Source organism: Scyliorhinus canicula, chromosome 10 (genome assembly GCF_902713615.1).
Source record: "Scyliorhinus canicula chromosome 10, sScyCan1.1, whole genome shotgun sequence".
NCBI lineage: Eukaryota > Metazoa > Chordata > Chondrichthyes > Carcharhiniformes > Scyliorhinidae > Scyliorhinus > Scyliorhinus canicula.
Window position 1 is genome coordinate 3035946 of NC_052155.1, and position 23823 is coordinate 3059768.

Genomic DNA, 23823 nt, shown 5'->3' on the forward strand with positions numbered 1-23823 from the left:
GAAGGATGAGGGGGGGATCTTATAGAAACATGGAAAATTATGAAGGGAATAGATAGGATAGATGCAGGCAGGTTGTTTCCACTGGCGGGTGAAATCAGAACTAGGGGACATAACCTCAAAATAAGGGGAAGTAGATTTAGGACTGAGTTTAGGAGGAACTTCTTTACCCAAAGGGTTGTGAATCTATGGAATTCCCTGCCCAGTGAAGCAGTTGAGGCTCCTTCATTAAATGTTTTTAAGATAAAGATAGATAGTTTTTTGAAGAATAAAGGGATTAAGGGTTATGGTGTTCAGGCCGGAAAGTGGAGCCGAGTCCACAAAAGATCAGCCATAATCTCATTGAATGGCGGAGCAGGCTCGAGGGGCCAGATGGCCGACTCCTGCACCTAGTTCTTATGTCAAGGGCTGTCAGTAGGGATCTATTAAGGGAATGTCTGTCTGTCATGTGACAAACTTAATGTTTGATTTTTTTGCGCAAATAATAACCGGTGTTGATCAGGGTAACGTGTTTAATGTAGTCGATATGGATTTTAACAGTACTTTTGATAAGATCACATGTGGTATCAGTAAATTAAAATTTCGTGGGATCGAAGGGACAGTGGCAAATTATGTCCAAAATTGGCTCAGTGACATGCAGAATGAAAAATGTCTTGCATTTATAAAGCATTTTTTATTTATTCATTTTAAAAAAAAGACTTATATTGTTTTTCGCATTACGCACCACATTTCAATTTGTTAAATTACAAGTGTCATAACCGGGCTTAATAACAGACAAAAGCAACCAAGAAGAAATTAAAATTACAAAAGGGAAAGATAGACCAAAGACCGATAAAACAAACACAAACAAGGATCCCAATAAATATTTACATCTACACGTTTCCCCCTCCCCGTGGCTGCAGGCCCCTTCGGCCAATCTGCCTCAGTTGCACTGCTCGGTGTTGGCCTAGCGTGTATTACCTCGCATATTGCTGCTCCCTCTGGGTTTCCATTGCCGGTGGGAATGCCCCCTCCGTCTATGCACCTTGTGTCTCGTGGTCTTCATGGGCTTTTGCCTCCCCCCTCCCCTTCTCTTTACGATATGTGGCACGTCTGTGACCCCCCCCCCCCCCCTCTACTATTTGCGAGCCACGGACAGGTCTTGAAACAAGTTGGTGAACAGCTATCACGTCCTGTGGAAACCCTTTTCCGATCCACGGATGGCGAATTTTATCTTCTCCAGTTGTAGGAATTCCGAAGGGTCGGGCAGCCAGTCTGCAGCTTTGGGTGGTGACACCTATCGCCAGCCAGGCAGGATTCTCCGGCAGCCAATTAGGGAGACACAGGCTAGGATATTGGCCCCCCTCCCCATAAAGAGGTCTGACTGATCTGAAACCCCCAAGACCGCCACTTTTGAGCCAGGCACCACTCTCACCAAGTCTGGGGCAGGCCCAGAACATGTGGGTGTGGTTGTCAGGCCTCCCTGGCACCGTTTACATTTGTCCTCCACCTCTGGGAAGAGCCTGCTCATTTGGATTCTGGTTAGGTGTGCCCTCTGCACCACCTTAAGCTGCATTAGTCTCAGCCCTGCGCATGTGGAGGTGGAGTTCGACCTGTGCAGTGCTTCGATCCAGAGTCCCCCCTCTGCTTCTGTGCCCTCCTATTTTTCCCTTGTCTCAACCAGGGAGCGTACCTCCTCCAACAGTCATCTGTCCAGGTCCTAGTACTCCTTCCGACAACCGACAGTTACTCAATTGAGTGTCCTGGTGCCCGGGGATTCGTCGTCATAGTCCATGGAGGAAGTTTTTGATCTGCATTTGAGACCCCGTTCAGAGTGTGGCTACTACCATTGAGCTTCTTGAGTGCTTAATTGGGGGGATGGGTGTGCGGTCGTGACTAGGGCTCAGAGGGACCTCCCTATGCAGGAACTCTCCTCCTTCTTCACCCAGCCCCTCATTCTTTCTGCTGTGGCTGCCCAGTGGTTTGGGAGGGCCAGGCCTACCATCCCCGCATGTTCATTTTGATCGTCTCACTCTCTCTTGTAATTGATAATATGGAAAGATGTGTCATTTGAAACATGGAAGTCTGGCAATATCTGGTCTGAGAGAAACAGGAGAGAAGACAGGGCAAGATCCCACAAAGGGTTAACAGAAGCTGCAAAGAGCAGGATTATAAAATGCAGATTCTTTCTCCCAAACAGATTTAGCAAACACACAGGATTTTTGTATGAAGCTAAAAACAATGGTTCACACCTTCATTGAAATTAACCATTTTAGTAAGCATCTGGAAAAGCATGGATCAGGGTTTCAGTTGAGCTAGGTGATAAATGTAAACCTTTCAAGTTATAACCAAATGGATTTTTAGCATTACGCTAAAAGCAATGATTCACACCTTCGTTGAAGTAAAATCAGCAGATAGAAAAGAATGACTAGGGGGTCAAATATATAGGTGTGAAATTCTGCTAACACCAAGTAAATTAAAGAAAATTGGAGACTATCAGTCTGCTAGAAACCTAATTTAAAGCTAAAATCAAAGTCAAAATTATGAGCTGGGGCACAATTGGAAAATAAAACTATAGAAATGACAGGGGCCAAGATTCATACCCCTCTTGAAATCAAAGCATTTTGAACACCCGAAGAAAGGAGACAGCCAGCAGAGCCAGCTCTCACAGCTCGGTACATGGGAAAGATAGGACATAGCAACCGAGCTCACCAGCGAATACATCTAAAGAAGACCAGATTTTAAAAAGAAGATTGATTGTCAAGTTGGGCCTGAAGGTCCCTTCAACCAACCAGAAGGATCCAGAAGCAAGATCCTTTTACTTTTCTGTAAAGACAGTGATTGCATCGTTTAAAAGAAAAAATAATAATAAAATAACTTTAAAGTTTTAACCTGAAACAGTGGTTATTAGCCTACTTTACTTACTTAGCAATGCAGGACCCAGGACATCGATGCTACTAAGGGGTAAGTAGGTAAAATTCTTCTGTCAAGGTATGCGTTATACCGGGGGATAACTTGAAAACATAGTTTGACCTGAATAGCACCCACCGAAGCCTGCATTCTGCGGAGTCAGGGAGTGATAATCCCTGTTCACCATTTAGAATATCAACCCTTTTTGGTATAGGGGGAATTCTAAGAATAGTGGTGAGTTTTTAACTTCACCCTGCCAGGGAGAATGGGGAGTGGGCCCCACCTCTGCAGGTTCTTTTTTACTTCCTCCACCAGACTCATCAGGTTCCATATGTGGAACCGTTTCCAGTCATGGGCTATTTGGATCTCCAGGTAGCAGAATTTGTTTTGGACTTGTTTGAACGTTAGCCCCTCCAGCTCTGTCCCCCTCCCTTGCGGGTTCAAGACTTCACTCTTGCCCAGGTTGAATTTGTATCCCAAAAACCCGTATCAGCCTCCCCAGACAGGCGCCGGAATGTGGCGACTAGGGGCTTTTCACAGTAACTTCATTGAAGCCTACTCGTGACAATAAGCGATTTTCATTTTTTCATTCAAAAGGCTCCAAACTCCTTCAAGAGCTTCATATCAATAATCTTTATTCGGCTTACATTACAGGACAGCATGGTAGCATAGTGGCTAGCACAGTTGCTTCACAGCTCCAGGTCCCAGGTTTGATTCCCGGTTGGGTTTCTGTCTGTGCGGAGTCTGCACGTTCTCCACGTGTCTGCGTGGGTTTCCTCTGATTTTCTCCCACAGTCCAAAGATGTGCGGGTTAGGTAGATTGGCCATGCCTAATTGCCCTTCGTGTCCAAAAGATGTTAAGTGGGGGTTACGGGGATAGGGTAGAAACGTGGGCTTCAGTAGGCTGCTCTTTTAAGAGTCGGTGTAGACTCGATGGGCCGAATGGCCTCCTTTTGCACTGTAAATTCTATGATTTTTTTTTAACAATAATTTTTATTCAAGTTTTTCAATAACAAATTTTCTCCCCGCAATTTAAAACAAACAAGGCGTGTTTCCATACCAACACAAGAAAAAAAACTCACCCGCCCAAAATAAATTTTAAAAAAACAATACAAGAAAGAAGAAAATAACAACATAGTAAACCCACCGCCGCAAAAACAAACCCCCTAACCATCCCCAAACCCACCCCAAGTTGCTGCTGAGATCGACCACTCTCTACCCCTTCGCCAGGAAGTCGAGAAAGGGCTGCCACCGCCGAATGAACCCCTGTACCGACCCCCTCAGGGCAAACTTCATCCTCTCCAACTTGATGAACCCAGCCATGTCGTTGATCCAGGTCTCCGGGCTCGGGGGCCGCGTATCCCTCCACTGTAACAGAATCCTGCGCCAGGCTACTAGAGACGCAAAGGCCAGAATGCCGGCCTCTCTCCCTCTTGCACTCCCGGCTCCGAAGCTACCCCAAAGATAGCGAGCCCCCAGTCCGGCTTGACCCCTAGACCCGACCACTTCCGACAAAGTCCCCGCCACCCCCCTTCCAAAACCTCTCCAAGGCCGGACAAGCCCAGAACATATGGGTGTGGTTCGCTGGGCCTCCCGAACACCTCCCGCACCTGTCTTCCCCTCCGAAGAACCGGCTCATCCTTGCCCGTCATGTGAGCCCTGTGCAGCACCTTCAGCTGAATTAGGCTGAGCCGTGCGCAAGAGGAGGAGGCATTCACCCTCTCCAGGGCGTCCGACCACGTTCCATCTTCAATCTCTTCCCCTAGCTCTTCCTCCCACTTCGCTTTGAGCTCTTATACTGAGGCCTCCTCCTCCTCCTGCATCAACTGGTAGATAGCTGAGATCTTTCCTTCACCGACCTACGTCCCCGAAAGCACCGTCCTGCACCCCCCTTGGCGGCAGCCGCGGAAACTCCACCACCTGCCTCTTAACAAATGCCCTGATCTGCATATACCTGAAAGCGTTCCCAGGGGGAAGGTTCCACTTCCCCACTAGCTCCTCCAGAGTCGCGAACTTCCCATCCAAGAAGAGGTCCCCAAAATGTCTGATGCTTGCCCTGTGTCAACTCCCAAATCCCCCACCCGTTCTCCCAGGCGCAAAACGGTGATTACCCCGTATTGGGGCCCAAACTGAGGCCTTCACATCCCCCCTATGCCGCCTCCACTGTCCCCAGATTTTAAGGGACGCAACCACCACTGGACTCGTGGAGTACTTTGCCGGGGAGAGAGGAAGTGGAGCCGTCACCAAAGTCTCCAGACTCTTACCCGCACAGGATGCTACCTCCAACCTCTTCCATGCGTCACCCTCCCCTTCCGTCATCCACCTGCGAATCATCGCCACGTTCGCCGCCCAATAATATCCACACAGGTTGGGCAGCGCCAGGCCCCCTTCTTCGCTCCTAAAATACCCTCCTTACTCTCGGGGCCTTCCGCGTCCACACGAACCCCAGAATCGACTTATTCACCCTTCTGAAAAAAGCCTTTGGGATCAATATGGGGAGGCACTGGAAAAAAACAAAAACCTCGTGAGCACTGTCATCTTAATCGACTGGACCCTGCGCGCTAACGAAAGCGGTAGCGCGTCCCACCTCCTAAACTCCTCCTCCAGCTGCCCCACCAGCCTCGAAAAGTTAAGCCTATGCATGGCCCCCCACGTCCTAGCCACCTGGATCCCAAGATACCTAAAGCTCCTCTCAGCCCTCTTCAACGGGAGTTCACCTATCTCCCTCTCCTGATCCCCCAGGTGCAGGACAAACAGCTCACTTTTCCCCACATTGAGCTTATAGCCCGAAAAGTCCCCAAACTCCTCAAGTATCTTCAGCACCTCTGGCATCCCCTCAGCCGGATCCGCGACATACAACAGCAGATCAACTGCGTACAGCGACAACCAGTGCTCCCCCCCCCCCCCCCCCCGCACAATCCCCCTCCAACTCTTCGAGTCCGCCAGGGGCTCAATCGCTAACGCGAAGAGCAGGGGATACAAGAGGCACCCCTGCCTCGTCCCCCTGGAAAGCCGAATGTCCGCCGACCTCCTCCCATTCGTCACCACACTCGCCACCGGGGAGCTGTACAGCAACCTCACCCAGCTGATGAACCCCTCACCAAACCCAAACCTCCGCAACACCTCCCACAGGTAACTCCACTCCACCCTATCAAAAGCTTTCTCTGCATCCATGGACGCCACTATTTCTGACACCCCAGCCGCCGGCGCCATCATCATGACATTAAGGAGCCTCCACACGTTGGCATTCAGTTGTCTCCCCTTTACAAACCCCGTTTGATCCACATCAATCACCATCGGGTCCACATCAATCACCGTCGGGACCACATCAATCACCGTCGGGACCACATTCCCCCCCCCCCTTCCTCCCTAGCCTCATTCAGGGTCCTCACAAGCAGAGGGCCCAGCAAATCTGAAAATTTCTTGTAAAATTCCACCAGGAACCCGTCAAGCCCCAGCGCTTTCTTGGTCTGCATACTTCCCAATGCCTCCACCAGCTCCCCCAACTCAATTGGGGCCCCCAAACCCTCCACCCGCTCGTCCCCTACTCTTGGGAACTCCAGCCTATCCAAAAATCGGTCCATCCCACCTGCTTCCCTGGGGGGCACCGCCCGGTACAACCCCTCGTAAAAGGATCTGAACACCCCATTGATGTCCTTTCCACCCCGCACCAAGTTCCCTCCTGCACCCGTGGCTCCCCCAATTTCTCTAGCTGCCTCCCGCTTCCGGAGCTGGTGAGCCAACATGCGACATGCCTTCTCCCCGTACTCATATACCGCCCCCTGCGCCCCCGCTTTCCGGGTGGTCAGTATATCAAACTCCGCTTGGAGATTGTGCTGCTTCCTCAAAAGCCCCTCCTCCGGGGTGCCTGAATACCACCTATCCACCCTTACCATTTCCTCCACCAGCCTCTCCCTCTCGGCCCTCTCCCTGCGCGCCCGAATAGATATCAGCTCCCCTCTGACTACTGCCTTTAGCGCTTCCCAAACCACCCCAACTTGCACCTCCCCGTTATCATTGGTTTCTAGATACCCCTCTATGCCCCTACGGATCCGCCCGCACACTTCCTCCTCTGCCAAAAGCCCCACATCCAGCCTCCACAGCGGGCGCTGATCCTTCCCCTCCCCCAGCTCCAGATCCACTAAATGTGGGGCATGATCAGAAATGGCTATCGCCGAATACTCCGCCCCTACTACTCTCGGGATTAGCGCCCTGCTAAGCACAAAAAAGTAAATCCGGGAGTACGCCTTATGAACATGGGAGAAAAAGCAGAACTCCCTACCCCCCGGCTCCAAAAACCTCCAATGGTCCACCCCCCCCCCCCCCCCCCCCCCCCCACCATCTGATCCGTGAACCCCCTCAGCAACGAGGCCGCTGCCGGCCTCCTGCCCGTCCTAGACTTCGAGCGACCCAGAGCCGGATCCAGCACCGTGTTAAAGTTCCCACCCAGGATCAATCCCCCTGTGTCCAGGTCCGGGATCAGGCCCAGCATTCGCTACATGAAGCCCGCATCGTCCCAGTTGGGAGCATAAACATTAACCAAGATCACCCGCTCCCACTGAAGTCTCCCACTCACCATCACATATCGACCTGTACTATCCGCCACCACTTTGGACGCAACGAACGACAGGCTCTTACCGACCAAAATTGCCACCCCACGGTTCTTCGCATCAAGCCCCGAGTGAAACACCTGTCCCACCCAACTTTTTCTTAGCCTCACCTGATCCGTAACCCTGAGGTGCGTCTCCTGGAGCATAGCCACATCCGCTCCCAACCTCAAGTGAGCCAAGACCTGGGGTCGCTTCACCGGACCATTCAGCCCCCTCACGTTCCATGTGACCAGCCGAACCCGGGGGGCCATCTCCCTCCCCCTACGCCGATCAGCCATAGCTCTTCCTCAACCCGCCACACACCCAGGGAACCCGCCACGCACCCAGGGAAACCCCCAAGCCCGCTCCCCACGGCGGCAGACCCCTCTCCCAACCCCCCATTCACCATCCATTCCCTCACAGTCCCAGCAGCAACAACCCGGTACCCCCCCTTCTGCCTCCCCCCCCCAAAGCTAGGGCCCCCCCCCCCCCAGCTGCGTTACCCCTAACATTGTGCTTCCGTGAGTCAGCTGACTTCTGCTGACCCCGGCTACTCCCGCCATAACCACGACCCCCCCCCAGCCCCGACGCAACACAGCCACCAAACCCTCCCTACCAGCGCCAGCCCCGTCCCCAATTCCTCCGGCACGGGAAGAAAGCCCGCGCTTCCAACCCGAGCTCCGCCCACCGACCCAACACGCGGGAAAAAGACGGACACATGACCCATCGGGACCCCAAACTACTCCACAACCCACCAGTGGACAAAACAAAACAAAACACCACAGGAAATAAACAACAGCCCAGAAAACCACCCCGAAAAAACCAAAATAACGAAAACAAACAGGCAACATCAATCAGCAAACACAGCCAATATAAACGACAGGATACCCAGGAGGGCAAAGCCTCCAAACAAAGTACATTTTTCCCCAGCCCCCCAGTTCGAGTCTAAGTTCTCTGCCTGGACAAAAGCCCAGGCCTCCTCCGGAGAGTCAAAATAGAGCTGGCGGTCCTTGTAAGTGACCCAGAGGCCAGCCGGCTGTAGAAGGCCAAACTTCACCCGCTTCCTATGAAGCACTCCCTTCGCTCAATTGAAGCCAGCCCTTCTCTTCGCCACCTCCACGCTCTAGTCCTGATAAATCCTAACGTCCGTGTTCTCCCACCTGCTGCTCCTCTCCTTCTTCGCCCATCTCAACACGCACTCCCGGTCGACCAAGCAGTGAAAACGGACCAGTACCGCCCTGGGCGGCTCGTTCGGCCTCGGCTTCCGCTGCAGCACTCGATGGGTGCCCTCCAGCTCCAGGGGACCACGAAACGACCCCGCACCCATCAGCGAGTTCAACATTAGGACCACATAGGCCCCCAAATCAGAGTCTTCCAGCCCCTCCGAAAGGCCCAAAATCCGTAGATTCTTCCGGCGGGAGCGGTTCTCCATCTCCTCCATCCTCGCCAGTCATTTCTTGTGCAGCGCCTTGTGCGATTCCACTTTCACTGCCAGGCCCAAAAGCTCATTCTCGTTGTCCAAAGCCTTTTGCTGCAGCTCCCGAATCTCCACGGCCTGGGCCGTCTGAGTTGCCACCAGCTTGTCCAGCTGGTGGCGACTCAGGCCTTAAACAGCGCCAAGATCTCAGCTTTAATCTCCTTGAAGGAGCGCTGAAGCAGCTCCTGCTGCTCCCGCGCCCACTGCTGCCCTGCCCGCCGCCATCTTGCCTTTTCTGCCTCTCGCCTTCCTCTGCTGTAGAGCCGACTTTTGGACCGCTCCACTGCGAGTCCAGTCCATCCACCAGTCACTGGGCACACTGGCTGTGTTTCCCCCCGGGGAAAAGTTTAAAGAAGCGCCGTTGCGGGCTCTTAAAAGAGCCCGAAAGTCCGAAAAAAGCGGGAGCTGCCGAACGTGCGGCTTAGCTCCGCATCGCCGCCAACGGAAGTCTCTATGATCTATGATTAACAGTGCAATGAAGTTACTGTGAAAAGCCCCAAGTTGCCACATTCCGGCGCCTGTTCGGGTACACTAAGGGAGAATTCAGAATGTCCAAATTACCTAACTGCACATCTTTCGGGACTTGTAGGAGGAGCACCCAGAGGAAACCCACGCAGACACGGGGAGAACGTGCAGACACCCCACAGACAGTGACCCAAGCCGGGAATCGAACCTGGGACCCTGGAGCTGTGTAGCAACAGTGCTAACCACGGTGCTACCATGTCGCACCGCGTGCTTGCCATCTCCTCGTTCCTTCTCTTCAGGTTTTTGCCGTCTGGCCCCTGGAGCTGCTACCGCTGGGCATGTCTTGTCCTGATGGTGTTGGGAAGAGGGTGAGGGGCGTTTTATCCCGGTTTTAGTGGGCTATTTTGGGATTGAAGTGCCTAGTTCCAAGTTTTCAGGAGGAGCGTCACCTTTCGTTCGTCCATCCAGCACATCCCTGTCACCGCTAAAGTGTTTTTCATGACCACGGGATGTCTAGAAGCACTTGAGCCAATTAAGTACTTTTAAATTGCAGTCATGGTAACACAGGAAATGCGGCTGCCAATTTTGCGCAATGTGATAATGACCAGGCAATCTCTTTGTTTTGGATATGCGGAGTATTCCTTGTTCCAGTCTTAACTCAGTCCCCCTCCTTTAACTCTTTGTCTGGTGTGTTGTATGGGTGTCTCTTCCTGCTCTCCTTTCAAACTGCAAAATCCCATTCACTTTGTTTCGATTCCATCCTTCTCTCACCGTCACCTAATCCATCTCTAACTGTTCTCTTCATCGACTTCTCGGCATCCATTTCTGGGGATAGACTGTCCACCAATATTCATTGCAGCTACCTCAACAAAACCTCCTCAAACCCTGCTTCCTGTAAGGACTCCATTCCATTCTCTCAGTTTGCCCAACACCATCGCATTTGTTCAGACAACACCATTTTCCATACTCGGGCTTCCGATAGGTCTACCATTTCTTCCCTCAATGAAGGATTGTCACCCAGTGTGGCTGACAGGGCCCTCTTCCATGTCTGATCTACTTCACACAGTTCCACTCTCATCTCTTCCCCTCCCTCTCGAGCAATGATGAGACGCCCTTCTTTACCTCACCTTCCACCCCATCAGTCTCCATATTCAAAGGGTTATCTTCCATCATTTTCACCAGCGCTTGCATGATGCCACCAACAAAACATCTCCACCCCCCCCCCCCCCCCATCCTCCCCTTGCAGCGATTTGAAGGACCCCTTCTTCCTGCAGCACCCTGCTCCAATCCTCAGTTACACCCCATTAGCCTCCCTCCAACACCTTTCCATGCAAGTGAAGTAGATAGACGTGTCAATTTATCTCCTCCCTTCACTCCGGCACCTGTTTGGGGAGGCTGGTATGGGAATTGAACTGTGCTGCTGGCCTGCCTTGGTCTGCTTTCAAAGCCAGTTATTTAGCCCTGTGCTAAGCCAGCCCTGATTGAATGGCAGAGCAGGCACAAGAGGCCATATGGACAACTCTTGCTCCTAGTTCTTATGTTCATAAACGCTATTTGACCTCATCTCAAATTACTCATGTATTGAATCCCAACATACTATTTTCTGAATGAGGAGGTAGTTATGGAACTCAGGGAGAGAAACTGTGAGGTTCTTGAGCAAATTGACATCGAGAGTGACAAGGTACTGGAGGTGTTGGCAGGCTTAAAAGTGGACAAATCTCCAGGTCTGGCTGAATTGTGACCCAGGATGCTGTGGGAGGCGAGGGAGGAGATTGCAGGGACTCTGACCAAAGTTTGTAATTCCTCTCTGACCACGGGGGAGGTGCCAGAGGACTGGAGAACAGCTAATGCGGTCTATTTAAGAAAGGCTGTAGAGATAAGCCAGGGAACTACAGACCAGTGAGTCTCACATCGGTGGTCGGGAAACTATTGGGAGAAAATTCTGAAGGAGAGAATCTATCTCCACTTGGAGAGGCAAGGTTTGATCAGGAATAGTCAGCGTGGCTTTGTCAGAGAGAGGTCATGCCTAACAAATTTGATTGAATTTTTAAGCATGTGACCAGGTGTGTAGATGAGGGGAGTGCAGTCGATGTAGTTTACGTGGGTTTCAGCAAAGCCTTTGACAAGGTCCCAGATCAGAAACTCATAAAGGGATACAAAGTAGTTTGATAATGTGGATTCAAACTTGGCTTAGTTGTAGGAACAGGCGATGATAACCGGCTGCTTTAATGAAATGAAATGAAAATGAAAATCGCTTATTGTCACAAGCAGGCTTCAATGAAGTTACTGTGAAAATCCACTAGTCGCCACATTCCGGCACCTGTTCGGGGAGGCTGTTACGGGAATCGAACCGTGCTGCTGGCCTGCATTGGTCTGCTTGCAAAGCCAGCGATTTAGCCCAGTGTGCTAAACAGCCCCTATTAATGACTGGAAGCCAGTGTCCAGTGGCACAGGGATCTATGCTGGGTCTCCTATTATTCACCAGGGGGTGGCAAGGTGGAACAGTAGTTAGCACTGCAGCTTTACAGCACCAGGGACCCTGGTTCGATTCCAACCTTAGGTGACTGTCTGTGTGGAGCTTGCACATTCTCCCCATGACTGCGTGGGTTCCCTCCGGGTGCTCCGGTTTCCTCCCACAAGTCCAAAGATGTGGATTGGCCATGCCAAAAGTGCCTCTCAGTGTGCAAAGGTTAGGTGGAGTTACAGGCAGTGTGCTCTTTCAGACGGTCAGTGCAGACTCGATGGGCCAAATGGTCTCCTTCTGCACTGTAGAGATTCTATATAAATGACATAGCTGATAATGTGGGGGAGGGTCAATGGGTATGCAGATGACAAAGATTGGAGTTTGAGTGTCTTGGGTACAGGAAGATATAGACAAATATGGTCAAAGTGGCAGATGGAATTTAACCCCAAGTAGTGATACACTTTGGAAGGAGCAGTTTGACAAGGATGTATTCAATGAAAGGTCTGACACTGGGAAGTTCTGAGGAACAAAGGGACCTTGGCGTGTTTGTCCATGGATCTCTGAAGGCAGAAGGGTAGGTTAATAGGGTGGTGAAAAAGGCACATGGGACACTCGCTTTTATCAATCGAGGCATAGATTACAAAAGCAGGGAGGTCATGCTGGAGTTGTATAGAACATTGGTGAGGCCACAGCTGGAGTACTGTGTGCAGTTCTGGTCGCCACATTATAGGAAGGATGTGACTGCACTGGAGAGGGTGCAGAGGAGATTCACCAGGATGTTGCCTGGGATGGAACATTTGAGTTATCAAGAGAGGCTGGATAGGCTCGGGTTGTTTTCATTATGAAGGGCATGGACAGGGTGGATAGGCAGCAGCTGCTCCCCTTAGTTGAAGGGTCAGTCACAGGGGACACAAGTTCAAAGTGAGGGGCAGGAGGTTTAGTGGCAGGGTGAGGGGTAAGGAAATCTTTTGTATCCAGACAATGGCGACGGTCTGGAGTGCACTGCCCGGGAGGGTGATAGGGATGTGTTGCCTCACATCAGCGGGGTGATTACGTCAGAGGTGCAGTGAGCTATGCACAAAGGACACTTGGAACAGACATATCATACAAATTAAAGCACAGATAAATCATCATATCACACAGTAGTAGCGTTTAGCACTATTGCTTCACAGTTCCAGGGTCCCAGGTTCGATTCCCGGCTTGGGTCACTGGCTGTGCGGAGTCTGCACGTTCACCCTGTGTCTGTGTGGGCTTCCTCTGGGTGCTCCGGTTACCTCCCACAAATCCCATTTGGACATTTTGAATTCTCCCTGTGTACCCGAGTGTGGCGACTAGGGATTTTCACAGTAACTTCATTGCAGTGTTAATGTAAACCTACTTGTGATGCTAATAAAGATTTTTTTTAAAAGTACTTGGATGAGCACTTGGCACATCATAACATTAGGAACAGTCGGCCATTCAGCCCCTCGAGCCTGTCCCACCAGTCAATGAGATCATGGCTGATCGGTGGCCTAACTCCACATATCCGCCTTTGGACCAAATCCCTTAATATCTTTGCTTAACAAAAATTTACGTTCCTCAGCTTAGAAATTAACAACTTGTGGTGAATGTAATTCACACTGTATTGTACTGTATGGTATTGTGTCCTTGTGGGCTCTGTCTGAGCCGTTGCGTGGCTCTGCCCATCGGGGGAGATGAGGAGCTTGTACAGGGCTCCACCCTCGGCTCCGCCCATGGCCCCTCCCACTACCAGAAGTATAAAGTGCTGCAGCCGTGTGAGCCTGCCCTCAGTTCTTCTGGTCGGAGGCAGGCTCAGTTGTAAGACTATTAAAACCACAGTTTACTTCCAACCGTGTCTCGAGTGAATTGATGGTCACATCAATTTAATAGTCTTAGAAAACTTGAAGAAAACTACTATGGAATCAGCCCTCAAACCTGATCGACTAGAACTCAACCCACAGGCTGCAGAGGCGAATCGTCCTACACTGGCTCCGATGTTTCAAGGCCTACCTGGCTGAATCGAGCACCTCCAAGACTACAGAGGAGCAGAAACTCAGCCTAGTGCACGCACGGGTGAGCCATCGCATCTCTACGCAACTCAATTGTACCAACTCCTATACTGAGGCCCTCGCTATGCTCGACTGATTATATGTGCGGCCTGTAAACGAGGTTTATGCGCGGCACATTTTCACTACCCACCGCCAGCGCCTTGCAGAGTCGCTAGAGGACTTCCTGCGCAACTTAAAAGCCCTTGCTCGGGACTGCAACTTTCAGGCTGTAACTGCCTCCCAGCATATGGAACTCGCTGTCCGTGATGTGTAGGTTGCGGGGCTCCGGTCTAACTATGTGCGCCTACTCGAGAAAGGGGCCCAGAACTTGGAGGACACGGTAGAGCTAGCAACTACTATGGAGGTCCTCCCTCACGCGGCCGGCCATGTGCGAATCATGGGGGCCGCCATCTTCCTCGCCGCCCGCCACGTGCGATCCACGGGGGCGGCCATCTTTAGAGAAATACAGCACAGAACAGGCCCTTCGGCCCACGATGTTGCGCCAAACTTTTGTCCTATGTTAATCATAGAATTTTGGACAATTTTTCATGGCCAATCCACCCAACCTGCACATCTTTGGACTTGGATGCCATCTTCTTCAACACCCGCCACGTGCGATCAATGGGGGCTGCCATTTTGGCCATCACCTGATGTTCACCTCCAAGTCATCACGGGGCCACTCCAACACTGCTGATCGAGCCGCTGACTACCCGCAACTCAACGCAGTCACGTTGGACCAGTCGCGTCCGAAGCACCTCCAGAGCTCGATGATGTCCGTTCAAATCAATGGATACAAGACACCGTGCCTCTTCGACTCCGGGAGCACCGAGAGCTTCGTACATCCTGACCTGGTAGGACGCTGTTCGCTCCCTATCTTCCCTGCACGGCAAACTATCTCCCTCACCTCAGGCTCGCACTCGGTCTAAATACAAGGGCGCACCGTCGCGACCCTAACGATTCAGGGCGCCAGCTACTCTAATTTCCAGCGGTACGCACTACCCGACCTCTGCGCCCCACTCTTACTCGGGCTCGATTTCCAATGTAACCCCAAGAGCCTCACATTTAGCTTCGGCGGACCCCTAACTCCACTCACTATATGCAGCTTAGCAACTCTAAAAATCGACCCCCCTCCACTCTTCGCTAACCTAACGGCTAACTGTAAACCAGTAGCCACTCGCAGCAGGCGGTACAGCCTGCAGGATAGAGTATCCATCAGAGCCGAAGCCCAGCGGCTCCTACGTGAGGGAGTCATAGAGGCCAGTAACAGCCCCTGGAGAGCTCAGGTGGTGGTCGTCAAGACCAGGGGAATGTTCCGAATGGTGATTGATTACAGCCAAACCATTAACCGGTTCACGCACCTCGATGCGTACCCCCTCCCCAGAATTGCAGACATGGTCAACCAGATCGCCCAGTACAGCATATTCTCAACGGTGGATCTGAAGTCTGCATACCACCAGCTCCCAATCCGTCCGGAGGACCGCCGCTACACAGCATTCAAGGCAGAAGGCCGCCTCTTCCATTTCCTCCGGGTCCCCTTTGGCGTCACAAATGGGGTCTCGGTGTTCCAACGAGCAATGGACCGAATGGTGGACCAGTACGGGCTGCGGGCCACGTTTCCATACTTGGACAATGTCACCATTTGCGGCCATGACGCCAATCTCCACCGATTTCTCCAAACCGTCCAGAAACTCAATCTCACCTACAATAAGGAGAAATGCGTTTTCCGCACTACCAGACTAGCCATCCTCGGCTATGTCGTGGAAAACGGAGTCCTGGGCCCCGACCCGGGCCCCTCTTACAACTCCCTCTCCCTCATTGTCCCAGGGCCCACAAGAGATGCCTGGGATTCTTCTCTTATTACGCCCTTATTATGCGGACAAAGCCCGCCCACTATTTAAGACCACACTCTTCCCACTGTAGCTGAGGCCCGCCAGGCCTTCAACTGCATCAAGGAGGACATCGCCAAAGCCGCCATGCGGGCGGTGGATGAATCCGTCCCCTTTCAGGTGGAGAGCGACGCCTCAGAGGTCGCTCTCGCCGCCACTCTGAACCAGGCAGGGAGACCAGTCGCCTTCTTCTCCCGAACCCTCTCCGCTTCGGAACTTCGACACTCCTCAGTCAAAAAAGCTCAAGCCATTGTGGAAGCCGTACGGCACTGGAGGCACTACCTCGCAGGTAGGAGGTTTACCCTCATCACCAAGCAAAGATCGGTTGCCTTCATATTCGACAACTCGCAAAGGGGCAAAATAAAAAACGATAAAATCATGAGGTGGAGGATCGAACTCTCCACCTATAATTATGACATCATATATCGACCGGGGAAGCTCAACGAGCCCCCAGATGCCCTGTCCCGCGGCACACGCGCCAGCGCGCAAGACGACCGCCTGAAGGCTATCCACAACGACCTCTGCCACCCGGGGGTCACCCGGCTCGCCCACTACGTCAAAGCCCGAAATCTGCCTTTCTCCACCAAGGAGGTAAAAGCCATCACCAGGGATTGCCCGATCTGCGCGGAGTGCAAACCGCACTTCTATAGACCAGGCAAGGCCCACCTGGTAAAGGCATCCCGGCCCTTTGAATGCCTGAGCATCGATTTCAACGGGCCACTCCCCTCGACCAATCGAAATGTGTACTTCCTCAACGTCATAGACGAATTCTCTCACTTCCCCTTTGCCATCCCGTGCCCCGATATGACCTCCCATACAGTCATCAGAGCCCTGCACAGTGTCTTCACCCTGTTCAGTTTCCCCAGCTACATACACAGCGACAGGGGTTCGTCCTTCATGAGCGACGAGCAGGTGGAGGGAGAACGCGACGGTCTGGAAGAACGTCCTACTGACCCTGCAGTCCCATTGGTAGGAGGTCCTCCCCGACGCGCTCCATGCAATTAGGTCCCTCCTGTGCACCGCCACCAACCAGACCCCTCACGAACGATTAATTGTTTTCTCTAGGGGCGCTACCACAGGGGCTTCGCTCCCATCTTGGTTGAGGACACCGGGCCCGGTTCTCCTCCGGAAGCACGTCCGGACACACAAAACGGACCCACTAGTAGAGAGGGTACCACTGCTACATTCGAACCCACACTACGCCCTCATTGAATACCCCGACGGACGTCAGTACACCGTTTCCCTCCGGGACCTGGCGCCTGCAGGATCCCTCCACGGTAGATCCACCACTATCACCACCACCGCCGAGGTACCCCTCACACTACACCCCACCCAACCCCCCAAGCCTATAGGTTCCCTGCCCACGCCCTGCGCCCCCGCGCCTATAGGTTCCCTGCGCCTCCCTTCACCCGTCTCACCGGTCAGGAACGGAGCTCCGAACGAAACACCCCCGGAGTCCACCCCCATACCCTCACCGACCGTCACCACCCAGCCACCCGAAGAGGCTCCAACCCCGGTGCTCCGCCAATCCCAAAGGACAACTCGGCCACCGGACCGGCTCAACCTGTAGACCCGTCACCCCCGCCGGACTTGATTTTTTTAAAACAGGGGGTGAATGTGGTGAATGTAATTCACACTGTATTGTATTGTATGGTATTGTGTCCTTGTGGGCTCTGTCTGTGAGCCGTTGCGCGACTCTGCCCATAGGGGGAGATGAGGAGCTTGTACAGGGCTCCACCATCGGCTCCCCCCATGGCCCCTCCCACTACCGGAAGTATAAAGTGCTGCAGCATTGTGTGCCTGCCCTCAGTTCTTCTTGTCGCAGGCAGGCTCAGTTCTTAAGACTATTAAAACCGCAGTTTACTTCCAATCATGTCTCGAGTGAATTGATGGTCATCACAACTGATCGAGCTTCGACAGCTGTGTGTGTGGGAGAGAGTTTCAAACTTCTACCACCCTTTGAGTGAAGAAGTTCTTTCTAACATCTCCCCTGAACGGTCTAGCCCTAATTTTTAAGACTATGCTCCCTCGTTTTAGAATCTCCAACCAGTGGAAATATTTTACTTTTATCTTCCCTGTCTTTCCCTGTTAATATCTTAAATGCTTCGATCAGATCAGCCCTTAACCTTCTAAATCTCAGTGAAAATTGCCCTAATTGGGGGAGGAGGGGTGATGGGGATTTGGGGGGGGGGGGGTGACGGGGATTTGGGGGGGGGTGACGGGGATTTGGGGGGGGGGACGGGGATTTGGGGGGGGGGACGGGGATTTGGGGGGGGGACGACGGGGATTTGGGGGGGGGACGACGGGGATTTGGGGGGGGGACGACGGGGATTTGGGGGGGGGACGACGGGGATTTGGGGGGGGACGACGGGGATTTGGGGGGGGGACGACGGGGATTTGGGGGGGGGACGACGGGGATTTGGGGGGGGGGACGACGGGGATTTGGGGGGGGGACGACGGGGATTTGGGGGGGGCGACGGGGATTTGGGGGGGGCGACGGGGATTTGGGGGGGGCGACGGGGATTTGGGGGGGGCGACGGGGATTTGGGGGGGGCGACGGGGATTTGGGGGGGGCGACGGGGATTTGGGGGGGGCGACGGGGATTTGGGGGGGGCGACGGGGATTTGGGGGGGGGCGACGGGGATTTGGGGGGGGGCGACGGGGATTTGGGGGGGGCGACGGGGATTTGGGGGGTGGCGACGGGGATTTGGGGGGGGGGGCGGGGGTTTGGGGGGGGCGACGGGGATTGGGGGGGGCGACGGGGATTTGGGGGGGGCGACGGGGATTTGGGGGGGGCGACGGGGATTTGGGGGGGGGCGACGGGGATTTGGGGGGGGCGACGGGGATTTGGGGGGGGCGACGGGGATTTGGGGGGGGCGACGGGGATTTGGGGGGGGGCGACGGGGATTTGGGGGGGGCGACGGGGATTTGGGGGGGGCGACGGGGATTTGGGGGGGCGACGGGGATTTGGGGGGGGCGACGGGGATTTGGGGGGGGCGACGGGGATTTGGGGGGGGCGACGGGATTTGGGGGGGTGACGGGGATTTGGGGGGGGTGACGGGGATTTGGGGGGGGGTGACGGGGATTTGGGGGGGTGACGGGGATTTGGGGGGGTGACGGGGATTTGGGGGGGTGACGGGGGTTTGGGGGGGTGACGGGGATTTGGGGGGGTGACGGGGATTTGGGGGGGTGACGGGGATTTGGGGGGGTGACGGGGATTTGGGGGGGTGACGGGGATTTGGGGGGGGTGACGGGGATTTGGGGGGGTGACGGGGATTTGGGGGGGTGACGGGGATTTGGGGGGGTGACGGGGATTTGGGGGGGTGACGGGGATTTGGGGGGGGTGACGGGGATTTGGGGGGGTGACGGGGATTTGGGGGGGTGACGGGATTTGGGGGGGTGACGGGGATTTGGGGGGGTGACGGGGATTTGGGGGGGTGACGGGGATTTGGGGGGGTGACGGGGATTTGGGGGGGGTGACGGGGATTTGGGGGGGTGACGGGGATTTGGGGGGGTGACGGGGATTTGGGGGGGTGACGGGGATTTGGGGGGGTGACGGGGATTTGGGGGGGGTGACGGGGATTTGGGGGGGTGACGGGGATTTGGGGGGGTGACGGGGATTTGGGGGGGTGACGGGGATTTGGGGGGGTGACGGGGATTTGGGGGGGTGACGGGGATTTGGGGGGGTGACGGGGATTTGGGGGGGTGACGGGGATTTGGGGGGGTGACGGGGATTTGGGGGGGTGACGGGGATTTGGGGGGGTGACGGGGATTTGGGGGGGTGACGGGGATTTGGGGGGGTGACGGGGATTTGGGGGGGTGACGGGGATTTGGGGGGGTGACGGGGATTTGGGGGGGTGACGGGGATTTGGGGGGGTGACGGGGATTTGGGGGGGTGACGGGGATTTGGGGGGGGTGACGGGGATTTGGGGGGGTGACGGGGATTTGGGGGGGGTGACGGGGATTTGGGGGGGTGACGGGGATTTGGGGGGGTGACGGGGATTTGGGGGGGTGAGGGGGATTTGGGGGGGTGACGGGGATTTGGGGGGGTGACGGGGATTTGGGGGGGTGACGGGGATTTGGGGGGGTGACGGGGATTTGGGGGGGGTGACGGGGATTTGGGGGGTGACGGGATTGGGGGGGTGACGGATTTGGGGGGTGACTGGGATTGGGGGGGTGACGGGGATTTGGGGGGGGTGACGGGGATTTTTGTGGTTACGGGATTTGGGGGGGTGCCGGGGATGTGGGGGGGTGACGGGGGATTTGGGGGGGTGACGGGGATTTGGAAGGTGGTGACGGGGATTTGGGGGGGTGGACGGGGCTTTGGGGGGGTGACGGGGATTTGGGGGGGGTGACGGGATTTGGGGGGTTGACGGGGATTTGGGGGGGTGACGTGGATTTGGGGTGTGGGACGGGGATTTGGGGGGTGACGGGGATTTGGGGGGGTGACGGGGATTTGTGGGGTGACGGGGATTGGGGGGTGACGGGGGATTTGGGGGGGTGACGGGGATTTGGGGGGGTGACGGGGATTTGGGGGGTGACGGGGATTTGGGGGGGGTGGCAGGGATTTGGGGGGTGACGGGTGATTGGGGGGGGTGACGGGGAGTTGGGGGGGTGACGGGGATTTGGGGGGGTGACGGGGATTTGGGGGGGTGACGGGGATTTGGGGGGGTGACGGGGATTTGGGGGGGGTGACGGGGATTTGGGGGGTGACGGGGGATTTGGGGGGGGTGACGGGGATTTGGGGGGGTGACGGGGATTTGGGGGGGTGACGGGGATTTGGGGGGGGTGACGGGGATTTGGGGGGGTGACGGGGATTGGGGGGGTGACGGGGATTTGGGGGGGTGACGGGGATTTGGGGGGGTGACGGGGATTTGGGGGGGTGACGGGGATTGGGGGGGTGACGGGGATTTGGGGGGGTGACGGGGATTTGGGGGGGGTGACGGGGATTTGGGGGGGTGACGGGGATTTGGGGGGGTGACGGGGATTTGGGGGGGTGACGGGGATTTGGGGGGGTGACGGGGATTTGGGGGGGTGACGGGGATTTGGGGGGGTGACGGGGATTTGGGGGGGTGACGGGGATTTGGGGGGGTGACGGGGATTTGGGGGGGTGACGGGGATTTGGGGGGGGTGAGGGGGGTGGGGGGGTGGGGGGGGGATTTGGGGGGGGGGGACGGGGATTTGGGGGGGTGACGGGGATTTGGGGGGTGACGGGGATGGGTTTGGGGGGGTGACGGGGTTGGGGGGTGACGGGGATTTGGGGGGGTGACGGGGATTTGGGGGGGGACGGGGATTGGGGGGGGATTTGGGGGGGGGGGGGTGACGGGGATTTGGGGGGGGTGACGGGGATTTGGGGGGGGTGACGGGGATTTGGGGGGGTGAGGGGATTTTGGGGGGTGACGGGGATTTGGGGGGTGACGGGGATTTGGGGGGGGTGACGGGATTTGGGGGGGTGACGGGGATTTGGGGGGGGTTGACGGGGATTTGGGGGGGGTGACGGGGATTTGGGGGGGGTTGACGGGGATTTGGGGGGGTGACGGGGAATTTGGGGGGGTGACGGGGATTGGGGGGGGTGAGGGGGTTTGGGGGGGGTGACGGGGATTTGGGGGGGTGACGGGGATTTGGGGGGGGGGGGTGATGGGGATTTGGGGGGGGTGATGGGGATTTGGGGGGGTGATGGGGATTTGGGGGGTGATGGGGATTTGGAGGGAGGGGATGGGGATTTGGGGGGAGGGGATGGGGATTTGGGGGGAGGGGATGGGGAGAGGGGATGGGGATTTGGGGGGAGGGGATGGGGATTTGGGGGGAGGGAATGGGGATTTGGGGGGAGGGGATGGGAATTTGGGGGGAGGGGATGGGGATTTGGGGGGAGGGGATGGGGATTTGGGGGGAGGGGATGGGGATTTGGGGGGAGGGGATGGGGATTTGGGGGAGGGGATGGGGATTTGGGGGGAGGGGATGGGGATTTGGGGGGAGGGGATGGGGATTTGGGGGGAGGGGGTGGGGGTTTGGGGGGGGTGATGGGGATTTGGGGGTGATGGGGATTTGGGGGGAGGGGATGGGGATTTGGGGGGAGGGGATGGGGATTTGGGGGGTGATGGGGATTTGGGGGGTGATGGGGATTTGGGGGGAGGGGATGGGGATTTGGGGGGAGGGGATGGGGATTTGGGGGATGGGGATTTGGGCGGAGGGGATGGGGATTTGGGGGGGGATGGGGATTTGGGGGGAGGGGATGGAGATTTGGAGGGAGGGGATGGGGATTTGGGGGGTGATGGGGATTTGGGGGGAGGGGATGGGGATTTGGGGGGAGGGGATGGGGATTTGGGGGGAGGGGATGGGGATTTGGGGGGAGGGGATGGGGATTTGGGGGGGGTGATGGGGATTTGGGGGGTGATGGGGATTTGGGGGGAGGGGATGGGGATTTGGGGGGTGATGGGGATTTGGGGGGAGGGGATGGGGATTTGGGGGGTGATGGGGATTTGGGGGAGGGGATGGGGAGTTGGGGGGTGATGGGGATTTGGGGGGGGATGGGGATTTGGGGGGGGGGGATGGGGATTTGGGGGTGATGGGGATTTGGGGGGAGGGGATGGGGATTTGGGGGGTGATGGGGATTTGGGCGGAGGGGATGGGGATTTGGGGGTGATGGGGATTTGGGGGGTGATGGGGATTTGGGGGGTGATGGGGATTTGGGGGGTGATGGGGATTTGGGGGGTGATGGGGATTTGGGGGGTGATGGGGATTTGGGGGGTGATGGGGATTTGGGGGGTGATGGGGATTTGGGGGGTGATGGGGATTTGGGGGGTGATGGGATTTGGGGGTGATGGGGATTTGGGGGGTGATGGGGATTTGGGGGGTGATGGGGATTTGGGGGGTGATGGGGATTTGGGGGGTGATGGGGATTTGGGGGGTGATGGGGATTTGGGGGGGGATGGGGATTTGGGGGGAGGGGATGGGGATTTGGGGGGAGGGGATGGGGATTTGGGGGGAGGGGATGGGGATTTGGGGGGAGGGGATGGGGATTTGGGGGGGGGGGATGGGGATTTGGGGGGAGGGGATGGGGATTTGGGGGGAGGGGATGGGGATTTGGGGGGAGGGGATGGGGGTTTGGGGGGTGATGGGGATTTGGGGGTGATGGGGATTTGGGGGGAGGGGATGGGGATTTGGGGGGAGGGGATGGGGATTTGGGGGGTGATGGGGATTTGGGGGGTGATGGGGATTTGGGGGGAGGGGATGGGGATTTGGGGGGAGGGGATGGGGATTTGGGGGATGGGGATTTGGGCGGAGGGGATGGGGATTTGGGGGGGGATGGGGATTTGGGGGGAGGGGATGGAGATTTGGAGGGAGGGGATGGGGATTTGGGGGGTGATGGGGATTTGGGGGGAGGGGATGGGGATTTGGGGGGAGGGGATGGGGATTTGGGGGGAGGGGATGGGGATTTGGGGGGGGGGGATGGGGATTTGGGGGGGGTGATGGGGATTTGGGGGGTGATGGGGATTTGGGGGGAGGGGATGGGGATTTGGGGGGTGATGGGGATTTGGGGGGAGGGGATGGGGATTTGGGGGGTGATGGGGATTTGGGGGAGGGGATGGGGATTTGGGGGGTGATGGGGATTTGGGGGGTGATGGGGATTTGGGGGGAGGGGATGGGGATTTGGGGGGTGATGGGGATTTGGGGGGAGGGGATGGGGATTTGGGGGGTGATGGGGATTTGGGGGGAGGGGATGGGGATTTGGGGGGTGATGGGGATTTGGGGGGGGGGATGGGGATTTGGGGGGAGGGGATGGGGATTTGGGGGGAGGGGATGGGGATTTGGGGGGAGGGGATGGGGATTTGGGGGGAGGGGATGGGGATTTGGGGGGAGGGGATGGGGATTTGGGGGGAGGGGATGGGGATTTGGGGGGAGGGGATGGGGATTTGGGGGGTGATGGGGATTTGGGGGGAGGGGATGGGGATTTGGGGGGTGATGGGGATTTGGGGGGGGGTGATGGGGATTTGGGGGGAGGGGATGG

The 23823-nt window shown here is 56.1% G+C and overlaps 1 protein-coding gene across 5 annotated transcripts in view; it reads right to left on the reverse strand.

Annotated features, from left to right (window-relative positions):
• Positions 1 to 23823, reverse strand: part of faim2a (Fas apoptotic inhibitory molecule 2a) — a 394729-nt gene that overhangs the window by 113727 nt on the left and 257179 nt on the right. The window contains exon 1 of one of the 5 annotated variants that reach the window (XM_038808513.1): positions 5151 to 5203. The exons of the other annotated variants lie outside the window; for them this stretch is intronic. The gene's annotated coding sequence lies outside the window, so the exon portion shown is untranslated. Of the gene's footprint in view, positions 1 to 5150; positions 5204 to 23823 lie in introns of those variants that run through there. 5 annotated transcript variants of the gene reach the window in all.